Genomic DNA, 23,574 nt, shown 5'->3' with positions numbered 1-23,574 from the left:
TTCATTTACAGTGTATTATGAGTATTTCACCCACATCAATAATTATACTTTTACTACATAAATTTTAATGACTTAGCAACTTCTTAAATTGAGAACAATAAACACATTTTAATCTTTTCAGGTATCTCACAAATATCATTATTATACTGTTTCATAATAACGCTAACACTCTCCAGAGATTGTTACACAGTAAATCTTTCTCCTGTACAAAATGGCCCCAGATGGCTCTACTGTTCTAAAGCTGTATCTGACTTTAGCTCTTTTCCTCCTTTGATATCAGAGTTCCATATAAAGCTGACCAAAGGGGAGGTGAACCATGAGAGACTATGGACTCTGAAAAACAATCTGAGGGGTTTGAAGGGGCGGGGGGCAGTGGGAGGTCGGGGTACCAGGTGGTGGGTATTATAGAGGGCACGGATTGCATGGAGCACTGGGTGTGGTGCAAAAATAATGAATACTGTTATGTTGAAAATAATTAAAAAATAAATAAAAAAAAAAAACCCAAAATCTAAAGTAGACCTAATTTGGGTGTTTTCATTTTTAGATTAATGACATGAAAGATTATCTACTGACAATGAAAGTAATTAACGATTTTAAGTTGAATTATATTAATAAGAACTCAGGTACTCTCTTTACTTCTTCAACCTTCATCTTGGATGACAATTTCTTTCTGGCCTTCCTTACCCAAAAAATCATTATTGAAAAACATTTGCTAGGTTTGCCTTGTTAAAGAGTCACACCTTGCCAGACAGATGTTGACTGCTCTTTGTATTAACCTTTTACACAGCAAGCTTGCAAGAGAAAAACATGTGATTATATATGAGGGGACCAGACTAGGAAGAACTTAATGGTCCATTTCTGCTCTAAAACTTTATGCTTCTATTCTTTAACAAAGTTTCTATAATTTATTCTTTTGTTGTATATTTGCCTCCTGAGTATGGAGCCTGTCTCACTCAGGTTCCCTGAAACTGCACAGTAAGTTTTCTTTAGGGAGTCACAACTTCAGAAAAATATGCCTGTGATAATGAATGTGACTCACTTGAGGACACTATTTCATTCTCTTTCCACCTGCTCCTCTGCAAAGGAAAAAGGAAAAGAAAAAAAAAGGCAGAAGAGGATTTTTCTATGTTTCTCTGAAATAAAAGTATTACAGAAGATTTGCACTAAAAGCTTTATTAAATCTTACTTTAGAACTTCTTTGAATCATAAACTTGTATGGTACCTACTTGAGGATTTTACAGTTTGGGTGCTACAAATTTTAGGATTTTATCATCAGATGTGGCAGTGAGAGCATTGCCTATTGAGAACAATACTGACAACAAATGGATGTGAAAATTCATTATTACAGCTAATCTAATTCTGTAATTGTCTAGATTACTTGAAGAAAGTGCTACCTTGTTTTATGCATGTCTATATTCATTTTATTTGTGTAATACTAATAACTAATATGTGTAGCTAATTGCCACTATGGGGATATACTTTTTTTTTTATTAAGGATTTATTTTTGCCATTTGATATTTTATTGACAAGAAACCCTTTACAATATGAACACATGCACACAAAAACTGTCTATTAGCCTGAAATTCAATCGGAGGATTTTAATTACAAATATAACTCTTCACTAAGAAATAGGATCATGTTGTACCTTTAAGGAACCATCACAATTTCAGTTCTGCATCTGCCTCTACTAATCACTTTTACCACTGGAGCAAAAAAGCAAACTTTACATAAACTTTAAACTGCACATAATAACGATGAAATTGCTAAATGAGATAAGGAAATATAATAAGGTGATATTCAAGAAATGTGCATATAACCTGCTATAAAGATATCACATGATTTAGAAGTTTTTATCCGCAAAGGACAATGAGTAGCTAATGGTGTGTTAAGCAGATTTGTTCTCTTGAAAATCTAATGCGGAGTTTTCCAAATGAAGAAAAAAAGAAAAAAAATAACTTCAAAAATGAAAAAATGCTTAGCCAACCCTGGTAATTCGCTCATTATTTCTGTCTTCTTAGAAAGTTCTTAGAATTGATCCAATAAGTGTAAACATCTGAATAAATTAAAACATTACAGGAAATAGAGAACCAGCTCAAGACCGCAATGGGCACACGCTCACTCTGAAAGCAAGGCAGGGACTCCTGGGACTTAGCCCATCACACTGAACTTGAAAAGGCTGTACAGAGGGCACGAACTTCAGTTTGGGGGATCAAAAAAGGAGCACTAATTTAGCACCTCTGTGCTAAATGTACCTTCCTTATTTATTCTTGTAGCTGAAGGAAACAAACATAAAACCCCAGTTAGTATAAAGTTTGGACAATTAGAAGTATATCGTTTTGAATGTCAACTTCAGCATTTCCCAAAGGACCAAACCCACTTTCATCACGATCCTTTGGGGTGCGTAAATAAAATGCAGGTTGCTGGGTCACATCTGAGGTGCAGTGCATCTAACTCTCTGCGAAATACGCCCAGGAAATCAGAATTTTACAGACCCTCTCCCCCAACCATGTGACTGTCACTCACCTTACTATTTGAAAGCCACTGCGATTACCATGACTTTTTGTGTGAAACTGATGATCAGTTATCAAAGTTTACCACTGAACCCTGCTTATAATTACACTGATATGAGATGTAACAACTTTTACAGTTTACATTTTATTTTCCCTTCTTGCTGCGGAACTATACATAGATGGCTATTTTCCCCATATTCAGTAACTGCTTTTAACTTTTGTATATCTTATAAAATATATTAAATATTCACTTTTGATATAATTAAGGGTACATAGCAATGTGATTTCCTTCCAAAATTCACTTACCTTCAAATCTGTATGCTTATTCAGAAAGTTCTGAGCAGATACGATGGAAATTTCCAAGAAGACTATATGCAGTGGATTCTCTAATTTCCACGTATTTCAAGGTTGGCCAACGAGACCCCAGAAGAAGACACCAGAAACGCCATGGAGAAGGTAAGACACCAATACCGGAGCCTCTGGGCACCTGATTATCTCTGAACAGAAAAGAAACATAAGTAGTCAGTCACCTGAAATTCATAGAGAATCTGCTATGGAGAAGGTTATTTTCAGTAAACTGGCAGTGTTACTAAATTTAAACTTGGCCTGGGTTTGCTGCTCCCTGATTTAGCACAGTTGTCATTTAAAATTTCACGTCATTGTGAAGGCAGAATTGCATGATGCTACTGCCTGCAGAGGACGCCGGTTGAATTCACGTGGCTTTCTAAACATTGTATCAAGTGTTATTACCAATTTTATTTTTGATATGCCGATGCTAGACTTTGGTGCTGAATTTCTTTCTAAGTCAAGGTTGATAAGTTCTCTTGGAAATACATCCTCACGTGAGCCTCTCTCCCACCCCCATAAAAGATAAAATGCGACGATACTTTTACAAAATCCCAATGGAATCATCTGGTACTTTTGCTATATTTTCTCTCATGTGTAATGCTTGCCAGGATAATTAGACATAAACAAAAATAATATCTTTCTCGTCAATATGTGTTGCCTCCTCAGGGAAACCAAAATTCTAGCAGTTTGCTGAATAAGTTAAGCAGACATTGGTAGGGGCTAATGGAAAAAGAGACTAAAACATCTCGTTTTAAAACTGGTAATTGACAGTGCAAATATTCTCCTAAAGAGTAGAGAAAGCGACATATACAGATAAATACAAAGTCAAATAAGCAGGGACAAGAGCGTAATACACATGTAAGCATAGAGTACACTACAAAACAAGTTTTTCATAGAAGACATTAATGTTTGGCCACCCAGACACCCTTCCCAACTTTCTTCCTTCTTGCTATATTTCACAAATAGAGAACAGAAAATCAAATAAAATGCTCACTTTTCCAGTCCCCCTACTGCTAAGAATTAAGATTCTTAACTATAGGAAACAAACCGAGGGCTGCTGGGGAGGAAGTGGGTGGAGGGATGGGGTAATTGGGGGATGGGCATAAGGAGGAAACATGCATTGGTGCATTGGTGGTATATGCACCAATGCATGTTTCCTGAACTCTACAGCTGAAACTAATGACTAATGTTAGCTAACTGAATTTAAATTAAAAAAAATTTGCTTTACTGATGAGAGATTCCTGTCCCTCCTCTCTGTTTCACGTAACTGCTTGCCCTGAATGATAAGGTTGTGATATTTGAAGGCGGAACAGTCATCTTACCATCATGATGTAAACCACAATGAAAGCCCAGAAAAATGCAAAGATCTAAGTCTTCTGTTGATGAGCAGCTGAACCCACACTACTGTTTCTTCTGAAATTCTATTTGTTTTACAATACTGGGTTTTCCGTTGCTTGCTAACAGAATCATTGCTTGAAAAAGTGTTGAAAAAAAAATTTGTTAAAAAGTAAATGCCACTGCTATAATGGAAGCGGTATCTATCTTTTTACATGATTATCTGCAAGTTCTCATTCTGTGGAGTCAAGGACAGCCTTCATTAGGCTGGTTAAGGCTGGAAGTTGCCTCCTTTTTTACTTCTAGGAAAGCTGTACGTGTGGGGAACAATGGGTCACAGGATGATGGTAACTAATTAGACCAAAATGAAATGGAAAGCCTAGTCTAGAGCTGGGTTTGGAGGAAGAGGGTCCAGTATCATGGATAATAAAAAGATCTCATCTTTGCTTCAGGGCCAAAGCTATCACACTAGTTGAAATCGCAGTGGAAGAGTTTGAAATTCCATTAAAAAATTCATTCTTATTACCTTGTGATGTCCTTTGGGTTCTTTGTTTGAAATACTGTTTCATCCAACAGTTCATTACTTCTTTTCATCAACATTTCTTACTCAGTCGCAGTCTGAGCTTTTACTATCTCTTTCTTAGACTATTGCTGTAGACTCTTTAACAGATTCACCTCTTCTTTTTTATTCTTAAACATTACAGGGTGTCCTATAAGTTAAGATTTAGCTCCTTAAAACATTTGTTCAGATCCATCTTCCATTCAAAATCTAAGAGCTCTTTTTGGTCTACTGGATTAAGTCCAAGCTCCTTTAAATGGCATTTAAGTCTCCCCATAATATAGATAAAATTAATAGTAAAATATAGATTCTTCTAGATTTCCTATCTTCCTTCCCTAACACTCCACATGGTTCAGTAGAAGAATATGTCTTCACTGCAAAGGTACACCCTAAGCAGCTTAAGATAATCTATGTATCTCAATCTTTACCAACAATATTGGGAATAAGCACATGACCTTAAGAGGTTAATGATCTCCATTCTGATGTCTTCTTTGACCTATTATGTAAAAAACAACTTTCACTTTTCTTGCTGGACATAAACATGTGATCATGGAACATTTGGAACTACTGGCAACCATCTTGGGATCATGAGAGAACTTGCTGGAACTTAAATCGACACCAAAGAAATAGCCGAGAAATAGAAAAAAAGGAGCTGGGTCAGAGCATGTTGTTTCACCCCTGGACAGAGTTTTGCTTGTGGGTAGAATACTGTGAACTTCTTAGCTATGTGTGAATTTATAGACTCTTCTTAAAAAATTATTATTACTAAGCCAATCTGGGTTGGTATCCCCTGTTACGCACAACCAAAAAGAACTTTGCAATATATTTTTTTGTGGCTCTGCCATTTCAATCATATCTACTTCTTTCTTATTTCTATTCTTTCTTTAAGGAGATAAAGCCCTCTTCCCCATGATACATTTCCAGATTTTTCTAATTCATAGTGAGAGAACCCTACTGTAAACCACTTTATTTTTCACTGTATGTACTAATAAGAGCACTCACCAAGATATATGATGCTATCATTTCTTTATGACTCTCAAATCTTTAGCTTAACATATTTTCCCCTCTTTATCTCCAGACTTTTACTTCTGACTAGATGACATCTCAACTTGGATGTCTTGAAGGCTCTGCAAACTGAATCCATCCATAACCAAATCCATAAAAACCTTTCTCTCAAGAACAGCATTCCTCTAGTTTTCCTATTTTTTTTTTAATAGCATCATCAACATCAGTTGGAGAAGTCAAAACTCAAGATCTTTGACATTTTAAAACAGACTGAGAGTAGATTTGATTCTTCTTTTCTCCTCCAGCCCCAGGATTTGATCATCAAGCCCTTTTGATTTATTTCCTAGTTCTAAAATCTACCTACTCTGTCCATTTTCTTTTTATATCACCTCCAAATTCTCTCTCTTGCTCCACCACCATCACCACCACCACTAAGATATTGTTGCCTGGAATGCTGCTTAGATTTTTTTTCTTTCTTCCATCTCACATTTTGTTTCCCTCCAATATTTTTTCTTTGGGGTATTTAGAGTGATCTTTTAAAATTACACAGTGGAATATCAATCCCTTGTTTAAAAACCTTCAATGCCTTCCCACTGTTCTTAGAGTAAAGAACAAGGCCACATCACCCAATCCCTACCTAACTCTCCAGCCTCATATCCCTGGAAGACAGTGACCATTTCTGTTTTTAAATACACTCATGTTTTTAAAAACCCAACATTTAGCCGAGTGTTTGGCACAACAATAAATATTTGTTAAATGGATAATTGCTTTGTGTAACTCTTAAACCATGAACCACACTGTTATTTTTTCTTGTATATTTTATTTTCTGTATTACTTGTAAGTACACTGATGATAAGAAGTGTCATGTTTCTCTGTAACCTACAGCAGAAGGCTATGTGAGTAGGAGGGGTTCAGAAGGTATTCAATTACATTGCTATAGATATTTCTACTCTGATTCCTTTTTAAAAGTTTGAAGTTTATCCTCTCACACAATGGATAGTCATCACTTTTCTATAAGATTAAAAATGAATAAGGGGAAATTTGTTATGGCAAAAAATGGAAGTGAAAAATAGAAAAATTGTTTCTGATCCCGATTCTATGGAATTTGCACACGTTAATTAGAAAGGACCTGTTCTTCTGCATCACTTGGAAAATCTTCACATAAGCCCTGAGTTATGTGGACAAGCATTCAAACATCGTGTTTGCAATTTTCACTGTCATTTTTTCAAATATTTTCTAGGTTTCTTCAGAAGTCTTTACCTTTGAAAAATAAAAGCAAAAATTCAATACTTTAAATAATTAACAACTGAAGTCTTTTTGGGTAGAAACTAATTTTGAAAAATAGTTACCACAAGTATACATTAATTCTTAGTTATTGTATATTTATGTGAAAATGCAAAAACAATTTCAGAGATTCAAAGATAGGTATGAAATTTTAGACTATGCTATAAACTGATAATACCCAAAATAAGAGAAATATTTCTCAGGGTAGCCTAAAATGGGAACACACATGAGCAACCCAAAAGCAATGAAACAGGAAGACAGGGAGGCATGCTTCTCAAAAGCTTCTGATCTATTCCCTGTGGCTAGATGATGTTTTCTAAGTTGGAGAGTGATAAATGAAATTAGGATTGAGGGGATCTAGAAGGAGGGAAGTCCAGGACATAAAAGAGTAGACAGTGTGAATTTTCTACCTGAAAAAAATTCTTGAGCAGAATTGACCTGTTTCTTAAAAATCAGTTGAAGTTTGCCTAATGGATATTTATACAAGAGATAATTGCCTTTGGGTTTCTATAGGCCTGTTGTTCAGTTATAAGTATCTTCCAGTTTTTTCAGGATATTGAATCTGTTAGGGAGTTTGTAAAAATTATTTTAAAAAGGAAAGAAATAAGAGAAAAGCAACTTTTTTTCACGGAATGCATTTTGAGAATGACTACAAATAGTTGTTCTAAAAATCAGAGAGCAAGACAGTTTACTGTTTTTCCTCTAGGGTATTAAAAGATATTTTAGGAAAGCAGTGATACATGATTTAATATTTTACTGCTTTTCAAGCAAAATAAGAAATGCTACCAGGGTATAGACATGATTTTTTTTTTTTTTCTGTAACCTAAGTCCCAAGGGATAGGCTGAGGTGGCACTGTTTATTTTGCTCCTCTTTAATAAATAAAAGGTGAGCTTAACTACATGATGGAAAGACAGAACCTTATGTTCTTCTTTACATATGCTGCTTTCTTGTATAAAGGAATAATGATTTTCAACTGTGAAGTATTTCACTTGAGAAACATTTCCATCTTATTTGTTCATTTCTTTATTGATTGACTAGATTTGTCCTTTTGCATGAAAATTGATACTTGTTCTAAAATTATAGTACAAGTCTTTTGTATTTTTTTTAAAATTGATTCTTCTGTTAAGAGTATGAGATGGCCAATGGATGTCATTGCCTTTCTATACTGCTGTAGTGTAATTTTTAAAAACACATGGAATAAAGTTGGTTGTTAGAGTGCTAAAATAAAGAATATGAGAGTACCCATTTATGCATATTTTATGTAGGTTTTCCTCTCAATCTTGCATGGAAATGCAAAAAGGTTTATTTACCTACGTCTAGCTCAAAGATTAGAAAATTAAACAAGTAAAAGCCACATATAAGACACCCATGATTATTCCAAGATGATCAACCTTCTGTGATGTTCTCAATAGGAGTGACTAAAGAGTTTGGAAACTCCTAATCCTCCACTAAGGAGATCTGGAAATAATGACATTATAAGGAGACAGAACTGTAATATGATCAGAGAAGCTAAAATTGTATTATAATAGGGAGGGGGATAGCTAGATGACAGTAGTTAAAATGTTTTCTTTTTGAGAAGATTCATCTCCCATAAAACAATTCTTACACAGCACACTAGAGTTTTGTGGAATATGGTTTGGGCATCACTAGCTTTGAGAGTAAAGGAGAGAAAATCCAGGAATCAGAAGTTGCCAGTGTTGATCAAGGTTTTTGGTGCTATTATAAATGGAATGGATCCTTTAATTTCTCTTTCTACAGTCACACTGTTATTTACAGGAAAGCAACTGATTTCTGTGCATTGATTTTGTATCCTGAATTGCAATATGAGTTCCAGTAGTTTGGGGGTGGAGTCTCTTGGGTTTTCCACATAAAGTATCATGTCATCCATGAAGAGAGAGTTTGACTTCTTCTTTGCCAATTTGAATACATTTTATTTCTTGTTGTCTGATTGCTGTTGCTAGGACTTCTAGTACTATGTTGAACAACAGGGCGAGAGTGGGCATCCTTGTCGTTTTCTGATCTTAAGGGAAAGGCTCTCAGCTTTTCCTCAATGAGAATTATATTTGCTGTGGGCCTTTCATAGATAGTCTTTATGAAATTGAGGAATAGTCCCTCTATCCCTATACTCTGAAGAGTTTTAATCAGGAAAGGATGTTATATTTTGTCAAATGCTCTTTCTGGATCAACTGGGAGGACCATGTGTTTCTTGTCTCTTCTCTTATTTATGTGTTCTATCACATTGATTGATTTGTGAATGTTGAACTACCCGTGGATGTCAGGGATACATCCCACCTGGTCATGATGGATAATCCTTCTGACATACTGTTTGATCCTATCAGTTAGGGTCTTGTTGAGAATTTTTGCATCCATATTCATCAGGGATATTTGTCTGCAATTCTCTTTCTTGATGGGTTCTTTGCCTGGTTTTGGGATCAAGGCAATGCTGGTCTTATAGAATGAGTTTGGAAGTTTTCCTTCCGTTTCTATTTTATTAAATGGCTTCAGGAGAATAGGTATTACTTCTTCTTTGAATGTTTGGTAGAATTCCCCAGGGAATCCATCAGGTCCTGGACTCCAGTTTTGGGGGAGCTTTTTGACCACTACTTCAATCTCATTACTAGTTATTGGTCTATTCAGGTTGTTAATTTCTTCCTGTTTCAGTCTTGTTAGTTTATAGGTTTCCAGGAAGGCATCCATTTCTTCCAGGTTGCTTAACTTATTGGCATATAGTTGTTGATAATAATTTCTAATAATTGTTTCTATTTTTATAGTGTTAGTCATGATCCCTCCTTTTTCATTCATAATTTTATTAATTTGGGTCCTTTCTCTTTTTGTTTGGATAAGTCCGGCCAGTGGTTTATCAATCTTATTGATTCTTTCAAAGAGCCAGCTTCTAGTTTGTTGATCTGTTCTACTGTATTTCTAGTTTCTAATTCATTGATCTTTGCTCTAATCTTAATTATTTCTCTTCTTATGCCTGGATTAGGCTTTATTTGTTGTTCTTTCTCCAGTTCTTTAAGATGTAAAGTTAATTTGTATATTCAGGACTTTTCTATTTTTTTGAGTGAGGGTTGGATGGCTATGTATTTCCCCCTTAGGACCACCTTTGCAGTATCCAATAGATTTTGGACTGATGTGTTTTCATTCTCATTGGTTTCCATGAATTGTTAAAGTTCTTTGATTTCCCTGTTGACCCAAATATTCTTAAGCAGGATGGTCTTCAGTTTCCAAATGTTTGAATTTCTTCCAAATTTTTTCTTGTGATTGACTTCCAGTTTCAAAGCATTATGGTCTGAGAATATACAGGGAATAATCTCAATCTTTTGATATCAGGTGGACCTGATTTCTGACCCAGTATGTGGTCTATTCTGGAGAAAGTCCCATGTGTGTTTGTTGTTTTAGGGTGCAATATTCTATATGTATCTATGAGGTCCAGCTGGTTCAGTGTGTCATTCAAAGCTCTTCTTTCTTTGCTGATTTTCTGCTCAGATGATCTAAGATACCTTGGAATAAACCTAACCAAAGAGGTAAAGGATCTATACTCTAGAAACTATAGAACACTTATGAAGGAAATTGAAAAAGACACAAAAAGATGGAAAAACATCCCATGTTCATGGATTGGAAAAAATAAACATTGCTAAAATGTTTATGCTGCCCAGAGCAATCTATACTTTCAACATCATCACAATCAAAATACAAATGACATTTTTCAAAGTGCTAGAACAAATAATCCTAAAATTTCTATGGAATGAGAAAAGACCATTAATCCCCAAGGAGATGTTGAAAAGAGAAACAAAGCTGGAGGCATCATGTTGCCTGATTTCAAGCTATATTACAAATCTGTGATCACTAAGAAACATTGTACTGGCATAAAAACAGACACATAGATCAATGGAACAGAAAAGAGAGCTCAGATAGGAACCCTCAACTCTATGGTCAAATAATCTTTGACAAATCAGGAAAAAAATATTCAATGGAAAAACGTCTCCTCAATAACCGGTGCTGGGAAAACTGGAAAGCTACATATAGAAGAATGAAATTGACCATTCTCTTAAACCATACACAAAGATAAACTCTAAATGGATGAGTGAGACAAGAATCCATCAAAAACTGAGAGGATAACATATGCAGCAACCTTTTTGACATCGGCTACAGCAACTTCTTTCAAAACACATCTCCAAAGGCAAGGGAAACAAAAGCAAAAATGAACTTTTGGGACTTCATCAAGATAAAAATCTTCTGCACAGCAAGGGAAATAGTCAACAAAACAAAGAGACAAACCAAAACAATCAAGTCAAAAAATGGGCAGAACACATTAACAGGCACTTCTTCAAAGCAGGCAAATGGCTGGGGCACCTGATTGGCTCAGTTGGTTAAGTGGCTGCCTTTGGCTTAGGTCATGATCCCAGGTCCTGGGATCGAGCCCGACATCAGGCTCCCTGCTCAGTGGACTGCCTGCTTCTCCCTCTCCTTCTGTCCGCCACTCTGCCTACTTGTCCTCTCTATCTCTGTGTCAAATAAATAAATAAAATCTTAAAAAAAAAAAAAGAAGAAGAAGACAAATGGCTAACAGACACATGAAAAATTGTTCAACATCATTAGCCATAAGGGAAATTCAAATCAAAACCACATTTGAGATACTACCTTAAACAAGTTAAATGGCAAAAACTGACAAGACAAGAAACAACAAATGTTGGAGAGGTTGTAGAGAAAGGGGAACCCTCTCACACTGTTGGTGGGAATGCAAGTTGGTACAGCCACTTTGGAAAACAGTGTGGAGGTTCCTTAAAAAGTTAAAAATAGAATTACCCTATGACCCAGCAATTGCACTACCCCAAAGATACAGATGTAGTGAAAAGAAGGACCTATGTACTCGAATATACATGTACACAATGAATGAAGCCGCAATGTCCACAATAGCTGAACTGTGAAAGGAGCTGTGATGCCCTTCAAAAGACAAATGGATAAAGAAGATGTCATCCATATAGACAATGGAATATTATTCAGCCATCAGGATGAATACCCAACATTTGCACGAACATGGAGGGAACCGGAAGAGATTATGCTGAGTGAAATAAGTCAAACACGGAAGGACAACATATGGTTTCACTTATTTGTGGAACATAAGGAATAGCATGAAGGACATTAGGAGAAGGAAGGGGTAAAATGAAGGGGGGTGATCAGAGCGGGAGGTGAACCATGAGAGACTACGAATTCCAGAAATCAGACTGAGGGTTTTAGAGGTGAGGGTGTCGGGAGATGGGTGAGCCTGGTGATGGGTATTAAGGAGGGCACATATTGCCTGGAGCACTGGGTGTTATACACAAACAATGAATCATGGAACACTACATCAAAAACTAATGATGTACTGTATGGTGACTAACACAATAAAAAAATTATTAAAAACAAAATTTGCCAGTGTTGATTAAGATCTCATCCTGATCTCCTTGCAGCTGGAGAAGTCATTTACTTAGGAGATTCCTCAGACTTCCATTTGATCTGAATTACATCTCTCTCACAACCATCCATGTTTACTGGTGAGCTCCCCCTACGACTGCCAGGTCAGAAAGAGGCACTGTAGAAGAAAAGCATGAAGGACACCAATAGTTTGGACACAGAAGTGGAGTGGTTCAGATAGTTCATTCCCCTGGAAGTCTGACCAGAATGATGTCATCTCCCTGACTTTAACTCTCAGGCTGATAATGAGGAAATTCAGATTGTGAGTGGTGGTAAATCCACAAGTGCATTCCGGGGTTCATGATAGGCTGCCATCGGTTCCACTGCTTCTAATACACCCATCTTCTTTAGTCTGCGCCTCTGTCATGGGCATTTTTTCAGGTCTTTTAAACACGTGATCATTAAAAAACCTGTTATTCATGAATTCCTTGTATTATGGTGATAATTAGTATAAATCATACACAATTCACAAAAGACACAGGCATACATGTTCAGTCTATCTAATTAGGTAAATACTGGAGACTTATAATAAGTTGAAAATTGTGTGAATGCACATAGCTCTACTCATAATTTGTAGAATATCTTTGTACTTACAAGTTTTTTCTTAGTCAAATGTTTATTCTTTCCTCCCTCCTGCTTTAAACTGTATTTATTTACTTGCTTTTGATTGATAAGAGTTGAGGGTATAGACGATGCCGTCAACATTCCTTTGCCCATAGTAGAATGTCTGGCTTACAGCAGATGCTTAATGCATGATGATGATCACAGCACATAAGATTTTGCAGGAGTGCAGAAGAGAAAAATGTATCTAGTCTTTATCTACTATCATTTTCATTTATTTCTAGAACTGGCAAGACAGAAGATTTGCATTACTCCTGAGTAGAGGCATGATGCATTTAGATATGCTTTTCCATCTCTCCACAATATAAAATATATGCCATATAACAATTGGCACTGCAATTTTATGCGGAATTGAAATATTTTAGACTTTGATGGGCTCAACAGATATATCCATACAGAAAAGATAGATGTCAAAGAACCGGAAAATGTTTAACTATCTCTATCTTAACCCTGCTAACTATGGGCCATGTTATCAGTGCTGTTTTCTTAGAATGTTTCTTGGGAAGTGAACTACACATACTTTATATGATAAGTTTTAAAATGGGTCTACCTATGATAAAATGATTTGAGATATCTTCCGGCCTTGTAGAAAAAAATGGAAGTTATAAATGTGTTCCAAAAATTCTTCACAGCAATCAAAGACTAACGTATTTTTGGTGGAAGGCAAGGTCAATGACACTGAGAAATAAAGGAAATTCATGTGTTAATTTATACTACTGCACAGCATGGTGGGTTTTTTTTCTCAAGTGTATTTGGGGGAAAAGAAATTAAGAAGCATTATTCCTTCTGTTAATGTTCTCAAGGGAAAGTTCAAACAAGTCCAAACTAACAAGATATTAATGCTGGATTACTATGGAAATCGCTCTGAAATGGGCATTGGTTAGGTGGTTTTTAATCCGGTCTCTAATGACCTGACATGCTCAGTTCCTACCTAAAGGGTTTTTATTTGGTCTATCCACATAAAAGGAGGCCTGACCAAACCAGGGTTTTTTAAACCTTGGCTGCATATTAGAATATACATGGATTTGAAAAAAATACCCATGTGCAGGGCCCATCCTCAAGAAAAAGGAGGGGAAAAAGAGTCTTGTAAATTCCTCAGGGGATTGTAATATGCAACCTCAGTTGAGAATCACTGAATGTATACCTTCTAAGCAACTCCAGTGCCCGAAGTTTATTATTCTGGAATTTCTGGGAAAGTCCCTTTTAAATATGCAGGTGCACGTGTGTGTGCACATACGAACACATGCACACACATGGAAATTTGTTCATTAATCTGAACTCTCATTTCTAGTCTGATGGTAGTTTTCTACATTAGTGAGCTCTAGATTTTCAACTACATTATTGAGCACTAGATTTTCAACTAATACCCTGCATGCAAATCAGGTAAAGTATTAATTAACAGGGAAGGTAGTTACAGGAAAGAGAAGCAGAGAAATAAAACAGAAGTGCCATCAGAATACAAACTTTCTAATATTGTGCCAGCTTATCATAGAATACATATACATATAGAATCATATACAGACTTAAGAATTCTAAGCTTTTTATAATTTTTCCACTCTGAGCATATCTTAGCAACTACAGAAAGATAATCATGATAGAGGAAACAAAGTTCACTGCTACAGAAATACTGAGGCCTGGTCTAATTAAAGGAGACAAATCTATTTCAAGAAAGAAGATGCTTGATGATTGTTTACTGGATGAGTAAAACTCTCCCACATCTTAAATGTAGACCTTCTGTTTATCTGATGATTGGAAAAGATCTTTCCTAGGAAAATGTCAGTGGCTTGGGTTTGTTAAAGGAAGATCCAGAATGTCTCTGAACCTAAAACTGGCATGGGATTTCGTTAGGGAGGGAGGGATATCTGGTATAAATAATAAGGATAATCTGAATTAGACCTTCATCTCCTCCCATTTGTACTTCTCAGGCCACAGTAAAGGGGCTGGGATTATGGCTTGAAACCAGGATAGGAGAAACATGGCCCTATTTTGCCACCTATATTTACCTCAGGCCTCTATTTCTGCTGTTGGTGGGACTCCTTCCTGTCTGAGAAATGACAGTAGGGACAGAATGCGAACGGTCATATCGGAAAGGCTGTCCAATTCTTAGATCCTCTTTTCTGGGTGTCGCGGTTTAATATCCAGAAAAAAAGGAAAACCACAGTCACTAAAATGTATTTAAGTGGATGACATTCATTTGTTCACCTAATAAATAGTTATGGTGTGCCTTCTTTGTTTTAAGCCGTGAGCATATAAATATTCTTAATTTGCAAGCAGACAACTTTATTTTCTAAACTCATTAAACGGTTTTAAGTCAATTCTCAAGCTTTTACACATACACATACACATACACACACCTGTCCTACTTTACTCCCCATTCTACCGGCAACTTTAAAAAAAAAAAAAATTCTTTACTAAAGTGACCTTAGGAGCTCTTCCATTCTGGGTTTGAATTAATGATGATGTCTCTGATGCCAGCTTTCACTCTAGTCAAAGCTCCTGCCTACTTTCTGACCCTGGGGGAGGAAGGCTTTCACCTTATGATGTACATCTCATTAGAGTTGCCCCTTTTCCTCCTCATTGATAAATCACCAATGTATAAATCACTAATTTGCCATCTAAGTTTACTAAGCATTACTTTTTTCAATTTATTTTTAATTCCCATCTGAAAATACCGCAATGAAAAGAAATGACACACAATATTTCAATGTTAAGAGCAAGAGGGTCAGATGTGGGGGGATTGGGGAGGAGATATATCGGTAGACATCTGCTGGTGGTGAAAAATATTTCTTGCAATTATTGAAATCATCCTTTGTCACTAAACATAAGACAATGTTGTTGTCCTGATTTAAAAGCTTCGCGAAAAACGGGAGCAGACTCACAAATATATTTTTGTAATTTAAAGTGTAAAAAAAGCCCACCATGTAATCTGGACTCCCTTCTCTATGTAATTATAGTCATTTTCTAAAGTGTCTAGTATGAAAACACAGACCATACTGTAGTTTTCAGTAATATCTTATGAAAAGAGCATCCCAGAGCTTAAAATCCCTGCATCATCACCCCAAACTACCCAAGACACTTGCTTTTTGGACACAAGTATTGATCAAATCACTGATAAAAATCAAAGGTGCCCTGGGTTGCCCAAGAACATTATGCCAAGTACCATCACTAGTGCCTGCAATGTTGCCAGAGGAAAAAAGAGGCGTGAGGGCATCTACCCAGAATGGTTTTTATATCAATGGGTTACATAATCAAAGTCATGAATCATCATTGAAAAGACATGCAATCAGCAGAACAGGATTAAAAAAGAAAAAAAAAAAAGAAATCACAAGGTGATCTGTAGCAGTTGAAAGAGACCTCTTTTAGTTCTTTGAATTATGCCTAAATATTTAAAGAAACATCAGATTGTGGTAGACTACGAAGAAAATATCTTATCTCCCTATTCTTGCCAGGCCCTTTATCTACAACTTCAAAAGACAATAACTGCTTTCTAAAAATTACCCTCTTTGATAAACTTTGCTTGGTTTAGTGTGGAAAAGTCAAAACGTTCTTATGGGCAGTTACATACTTAATCGGGTCAGAACAGATAAACACTATTAATGTTTCCTTTTTCTTTCCTTCTCATTTTCTCCAGGCTCTGCCTCTGTTATTTCTTGTACTACTTCTGAAGCAATGTTTTCCTTTTTTATCTACTTTTATTATATATTCTCTCTACAACCACCCAGATATCCACTGAGAAAGATAACTTTTCCATTCAACTTTTCTATCATGAAGGATTCTCAGCTCTTATCAGGTAGAGTCATAATGTGGAAATTTATCCTCCTAGTAATAAGATCTCAGGTAATATCCCTTCACTATATTGATTTTGAAAAAAGCCACATCTTTTTTTTTTTTGGCCAGACTTTGAAGCACAATGATGACTTTTCATAGGAGATTTTAAAAAGGCATGTTGAAATATCTCCAACTAAACTAGGCTAAGGAGATTGTTTGAGGATGTGGAAAAGAGAACTATTAGAATAGGGGAAAAAACTGCCACACAGAGTCATGACCAGATCCAAGAGGTATCAACATAGTCATTTTTCCAAAACAGTCAGTTAAAAATGTGAGCTTCTCAGAAAGACAGAAAATGGTGACATCATTTAGATTAATTCTCCTTTCTAGATTGAAAGATCCATGGGGCAGCTGTCTTGTATCCTCAGCACCAAGTTCAATACATAGTCTGTAGCCTTACTAGTCACTTGCGGCTTTAGTACTTGAAATAAAACTGGTCCAAACTGAGATGTGCTGTAAGAAATACACACTGGATTTTGAGGATTTTGTGAAAAAGGAAAAGAACATAAAATATCTTAACTTCAATGGTGATTACATGTCAAATGTTTATATTTTAGATATATTTTACTAAAATATATTATTAAATATATTTTTGCCTGCTTATTCTTACCTAGTTAAAGGTGGGTACTAGAAAATTGACCACAATATATTTCTACTAGATAGCACTTGTGTAAAGAACTCTGTGTTACATGTTACTGAACAATGAGTAAATGCATGTTTGAATGAATGAATGGTGCCTTCATCAAGAGCTAACACTACCAGAACGAACACTACCTAGCTTTTGATAGAATGATACTCAAGAAAAATAGGTTTTTATAAATAGATAAATAGACTTGATCAATGTCACCAACCCTTCACCCCTTCGAGCATCCATGTGCATTGCTATGTGCCTTTGTAATATCTCCTGATAAGGACATAGAATGTCTCTCCCTACTCCCTGTCTTTGGGTTTGGTCGTTTGACTTGTTTTGATCAATGAAACATTAGAGAGCATGATGTGACCAAAGGCTTGAACAATGCTCGCTCTATTGACTTTGCTTTTTGGTGCTTCTGCTACTGCGGTGAGAACTTGCCCAGGCAGGAAGAGGATGGGAGGCATGGAGAACAGAACTAAGCTGCCCCAGTAGAGCCTGGGATAATCCCCAGCAGATTCCAAGCCACGGGAGCAAACAGCTGATATCATCACAGCCACCCAGCCCAGCCTGGCCTAGATCAGCCAACTCCAAATGACTCACAGACCCATGAGATAGGTACGTGCTTATCTTACTTTTTTTTATATATGCTGCCATGATCTTGTGGTTTTATCCAGCCTCTTCTGAAATACCTAATTGCTGCAGAATTGCAAGTAAAAGCTCAATTCTTTCATATTTTTGTAAAAAAAGAAATTGTAAAATGAATTTGTAAAAGCTCAGTTCTTTCATTTTTTAATATGATAATTCATACTGGAAAACTTAAGGTCATATTTGAAATTCCCCCTCTTTTTAAATTTTCAGATAAAATATTTTTGGCCATGGGGCGCCTGGGTGGCTCAGTGGGTTAAGCCGCTGCCTTTGACTCAGGTCATGATCTCAGGGTCCTGGGATCGAGCCCCGCATCGGGCTCTCTGCTCAGCAGGGAGCCTGCTTCCTCCTCTCTCTCTGCCTGCCTCTCTGCCTACTTGTGATCTCTCTCTGTCCAGTAAATAAATAAAATCTTTAATATATATATATATATATATATATATATATATATATATATTTGGCTATAACAGCTAGTATGAGAACTAGAGAAGACATTCTAGAAGAAGCTGAACAAATTCATCCCAGAGGTATAACTCACTGGTTATCAAGGAAAGTTTTAAGGGACGCTTCAGCAGGAATGCTAAAACTCAAGTGGAATTGAATAGCACAACATAATTCTTATTTTTCCAAGAAAATAGTGGATTTGTTAAAGAGGTGCCACCTATGGTTGTTCCCAGGTTTTTGTTTGTTTGTTTGTTAGGGAAAAGGCTGTTAATATATGAGTACTCCCAGCTTGTTGAAGTTGGTACAGGCTGTCCACTCGAATCACTCATACCCTCCCCTCAACATGCTCCTGGGAAGGTCCTACTAGCTAGTGTGTGATGGATTCTTGGGTTCTTTGCGCTTCTGCGATGCTCAGTAAGAATATTGACAGGGATAGAGAACTGAAATTATGGGTAGAAATATAGAAGGGGAAGATTAGGAGAACTGTGTCTTTTTCTTAAAGACAAAAAGCTGCAGATCAGGAATGGCAGGGAGGACTCAGAGAAAGTGACGTTTAAGGGACCATGGTTAGAAAAGGAAAGGAAGTTTTAACAAATGCTCCTACAGGTTTTGTTGCTTCCATGATTTGACAATGTAAGTAGAAAACCCAAGTTAATTAATTAGTTTTTTAAAAATAATACCACTTCTCTGAAACTGGCTTCTGAGGATCACAACTTCTGCCAGTGATGATCTCGTACAAAAAGTTAAACATAGAATGGAGTCATAACACGGCAGAGAGAGTAGAAGAACACATCGGACCTACAGCAATAGTCGCTTCCCATATCGCTTACTAGCTGCCTAGCTGGACCATTTCAAAACTCATTTACTTGACTTACACCATAAAGATAATAATACATTCCATAATATAGACCATAGGCTGTCTTCAAGATTAAATAAGACAGTGAATATTAAAATGTCTATCACATTGCTTAGACTTAAATGTTAGTTGATATGTTGAGCACAGTATTTTCTTTGTGAAAATTCAAAGTTTGGCTTATAGTTACTGTAAAAGTTGACCTGTATCCCCGAACTGTGCTCCAAAGGCAGTAGCAGCAGCTGGCAAAGACAGCTTTGTTTTCTTTACAGTTACTTTTGTGGGAGGCCAAAGGATCTATGCTTCTTGCCAGCCATAACTGATAAGGCTTTCCCAAGGTGGAGCAGACTGAAATGCTAGAAAGCGTAACCAATAAAATGAGCACTTAGGAGGACTTCTTGTTTGTTTGTTTGTTTTAAAAGAATTATTTATTTTTATTTTAGAGAGAGAGAGAGAGCAAACGTGGGGGGGTTAGGGCATGGGGGCAGAGGGAGAGATAATCTTAAGCAGACTCTGCACTGAGTGCATAGCCTGTCTTGGGGCTTGATCTCACGACCCTGAGATCATGACCTGAGCCAAAATCAAGAGTCAGAAGCTTAACCAACCGCACCACCCAGGCACCCCTTATGGGGACTTTTTAAATTTTGAAAAATCACCTGATATGCTCTTCCATTACTCCCTAAAGTTATTTTGTGGAGTAGAGAAAAGAGGCTTACCCTTGATCAAAGTTGTGTCGCATATTGTTTCCAGAAGTGAAACGTGAAAACTCGAGTGTTACTGCAGAGGAAATGACGCTGGTCGGACAGAATTCTAGTTTTCCTTAGCAATACAACCAGCGAATCCCAAGGTGGTATCTAGGTTTTAGACACTGCTCTGCATGAGCTCTACAGAGCCCTATAGAAAAGGCATGGGCAATGTATGGTTTCAAATTACAATACAGAATTGATGGCTATAGGCAGCATCTTGCCCAAGGTTGCAATGAATGCATATAAGAATAAATTAGGTGAAGAAGAAAAATATGCTCTTCTGGAAATTGGAAAACACTAAGACAGGATCGTGCTCCTGACCTTACAAAAGGAGGGTTTAGAGAGAACAGAAGTACTGACGGGCAACCTCACCCACAGCTGCGAGACAGAGATGAATTACGAAAACCCACCTGGCCCTCCTCGCACACTTGTGAATAATGCTTACCAGTAAATGGTGAGTCGGGATCATCATCAACAATAATGTGCTGGGATGCAGCCAGCCCACCAGCACAGATCGTCACACCAGAGCCCCCCAGGTGAGAAGGACAGATGACAACAGGATAACCATGCAGAGGAGGTTTGGTGAGCTGCGGCGGGGACAGCCACAAGCTGCGGAGGACAGATACGGGTTTGCAAGGACACTGAAGCCCAATTTCAAGGCACACGGTGGAGAGCAGGGGACTGCTGTGAAGGAAGAGTACCTGATAGATTGCTCTGACACACAGCCATCAGGGAGACTGGCCCCGTTTCCAAGACAAACACCAAGGAGACCTGGCACGAAGAGCGGACTCTTAGAATCCAGGGCTCTGTCCATAGCCGCAGAAGCCACGACCAAGACATCGTTTGCGCACGCAGGAGGGAAAGGAAGGTTGCATACAGATGACGTCGCAGCCTGGTTCCTTACGTTAGAGCTAATGTCCTGGAAAAGAGTCTGTGCTGTGTAGGGATATAAAGGTCAAAGCTTTGGGGAAAGGGTCCAGGGAAGATAGACCAGTCAAGTCTCATGACTGTGGCTTCAATGATGCAGCAGTGCACACCTTTAGGCTTCTTGTGCCGGTGAACAAAATAAGGATTTTGACAGACGGGGCCTCGCCTGAGAGTTCTCAGCGGCTATCTGCAGCGAACGGCAGTCTAAAACACATCATGCTTGATACAGGTGCTGTATTACACTCTCTGTTAATAAAATGTCTTCGCAGAAATTTGTAGGAATCGTGCTTGTCCAGCATTCACTTATTTCCACAATGACAGGCCAAGGGAAAGATGTCACACAGCAATATTCCATGAACTAAATTACCAGGGGGAATGACTGAAAACCAGCAGGCATGGCCGAGCCACGTGACTTTTGTGATGTGTCTGCATCCCTGCTTAAGTCACAGTGTTTTGGTGCAGATCGAAAGTGATAATAGATACAAGGATGCTGTGTAATCCATTGAGCTCTATAGACACATATTGTAGGCCTTAAAGTATAATCAAGAAGGCTTCAGCAACAGTGTTCAAAGCAGACCTCATATAATTTGCTCTTCTGCTCCTCTCAGGTTTAACAGATGAGAATATAGCTAGTCTGCCAGTCACTTAAGCTAAGGCAAATACCAAGCAGCTTTAATGACAGCTTCAGCTGCATTAGTATAGCAGTGCTACTATTTAAGAGAGAAAAGGAACAAATTCTCCTCCTTGAGCTGCCTTAATAGCCCTAAGGAAAGCCATCTTCCCGCCCACAATCAAGTTTTCCATCGGTGTGTCTGTTTAGACTTTACACGCATACCCAATATAAGGCTCACTAATTGAGAGTCACTGAAAAGCACATAGGTGGTATTCTGTTCTACTCTCAGAACAGGAGCACCTTCAAAGAGAAAAGATCCCTTTTTTTAGCCCAGTTTTTTATTTACATAGACAAAAAACCCCAGGGAAAACAAAAACAAAAAAAAATCACCAATAACTCTGAATCAAAAAGTGAATTTCAATCTTCTGCTACAGCCTACTTTCCTTTATTGTTATCATGGGAATAAGAATGGTAGGAACAGATTCAACAACATTGTCTTTTCTAATTTTCTTTTCTTTTTAATCAGAGTTCCTACCTAAAATAAAGTCATGTGTTCTTTTATTTCTAGGCCTCCAACGCAGAACTGGTAATTCACACAACTGTGGGTTATTATTTCCTCTTCTTTCCAAATACCACCCTAAGGGTAACATTCTACTATTGTTAGTCTTGTTTCAATACTGTAGTTTTTCCATGGTCATGAATTTAGCGTAGAGAACCTTGGGGAGAGTGCTCTGTCATTTTGTAGTGGTGTCAGTTTGAATCGAGAGTACCAGCAACTCACGCAATGAGAGTTACCCCAGTAGACACCAATGTTATTGGGCTGTTTCCTACTTGTTCCTTAGTGATGAAAACAAAACTGTGTACCTTCATCAGAAATGAGAGAGAGAGGGGCACCTGGGTGGCTCAGTGTGTTAAAGCCTCGGCCTTCAGCTCAGGTCATGATCCCAGGGTCCTGGGATTGAGCCCCACATCAGGCTCTCTGCTCAGCAGGAAGCCTGCTTCCTCCTCTCTCTGCCTGCTTCTCTGCCCACTTGTGATCTCTGTCAAATAAATAAGATCTCAAAAAAAATAAAAATAAAAATAAATGAGAGGGAGAAAAACAAAGAACAAGAGATACATCTAAGAAAAGCAGGAAACTTGAGGTCTGAGCTGAGTCTGAAAAATGAGTGATGGACAGAAGTATAGTTTTGAAGAAAGCCCCAAAGTTTCTACAAACAGTTTATAATATACAAATTTGGTGATTCCAAAATATTGGAACATATTCTGTAAAGAAACTGTCCCGTGTTTAAAATTTTGATAGTTAAAAATAAATTGAACTGTTTTCTAATCATTATTCAGTTTTTCCAGTGTCCTTGAACTCCATCCCATTTTGCACTTCTATCCTTTATGTAATATCGATATTTTTTTTCTATTTTGTATACTGGATTGCATGGCCTGTGAGCATGAAGCTGAGTTAGAAACTTTAATTTTTATTATTTGCTTTTGAAGTCAACAGAAAATTATTTTCCTAGCTGAACTTAAAAGACTAACCTTGGGGTGCCTGGATGGTTCACCTGCAGGAGCGTGCAACTCTTGATCTCGGGGTCATGAGTTTGAGCACCTTGTTGGGTGTAGAGTTTACTTAAATTAAAAGCAAAAAAACCAAAAAACTAAAACTCCAGGCTTGTTGTATTCACAAACAATCATATATGAAATAGCTACTAAGGGTCTTACCGATTACATATTTATATAGATGCTAACATTTTTAGGAACCAGATGTAGAGT

General features: G+C 37.3%; 1 protein-coding gene across 4 annotated transcripts in view; it reads right to left on the bottom strand.

Moving 5' to 3' along the window:
- Positions 1 to 23,574, bottom strand: part of HS3ST5 (heparan sulfate-glucosamine 3-sulfotransferase 5) — a 271,581-nt gene that overhangs the window by 151,936 nt on the left and 96,071 nt on the right. For all 4 annotated transcript variants that reach the window (XM_082730922.1, XM_082730921.1, XM_082730924.1 and 1 more), the window contains one exon: positions 2,817 to 3,007. The gene's annotated coding sequence lies outside the window, so the exon portion shown is untranslated. The remainder of the gene's footprint in view (positions 1 to 2,816; positions 3,008 to 23,574) is intronic.

Source organism: Mustela nivalis, assembly GCF_964662115.1.
Source record: "Mustela nivalis genome assembly, chromosome: 5".
Taxonomy (NCBI): domain Eukaryota; kingdom Metazoa; phylum Chordata; class Mammalia; order Carnivora; family Mustelidae; genus Mustela; species Mustela nivalis.
The sequence above is the reverse complement of the archived record's forward strand: the minus strand, read 5'-3'. Positions and strand labels throughout refer to the sequence as shown.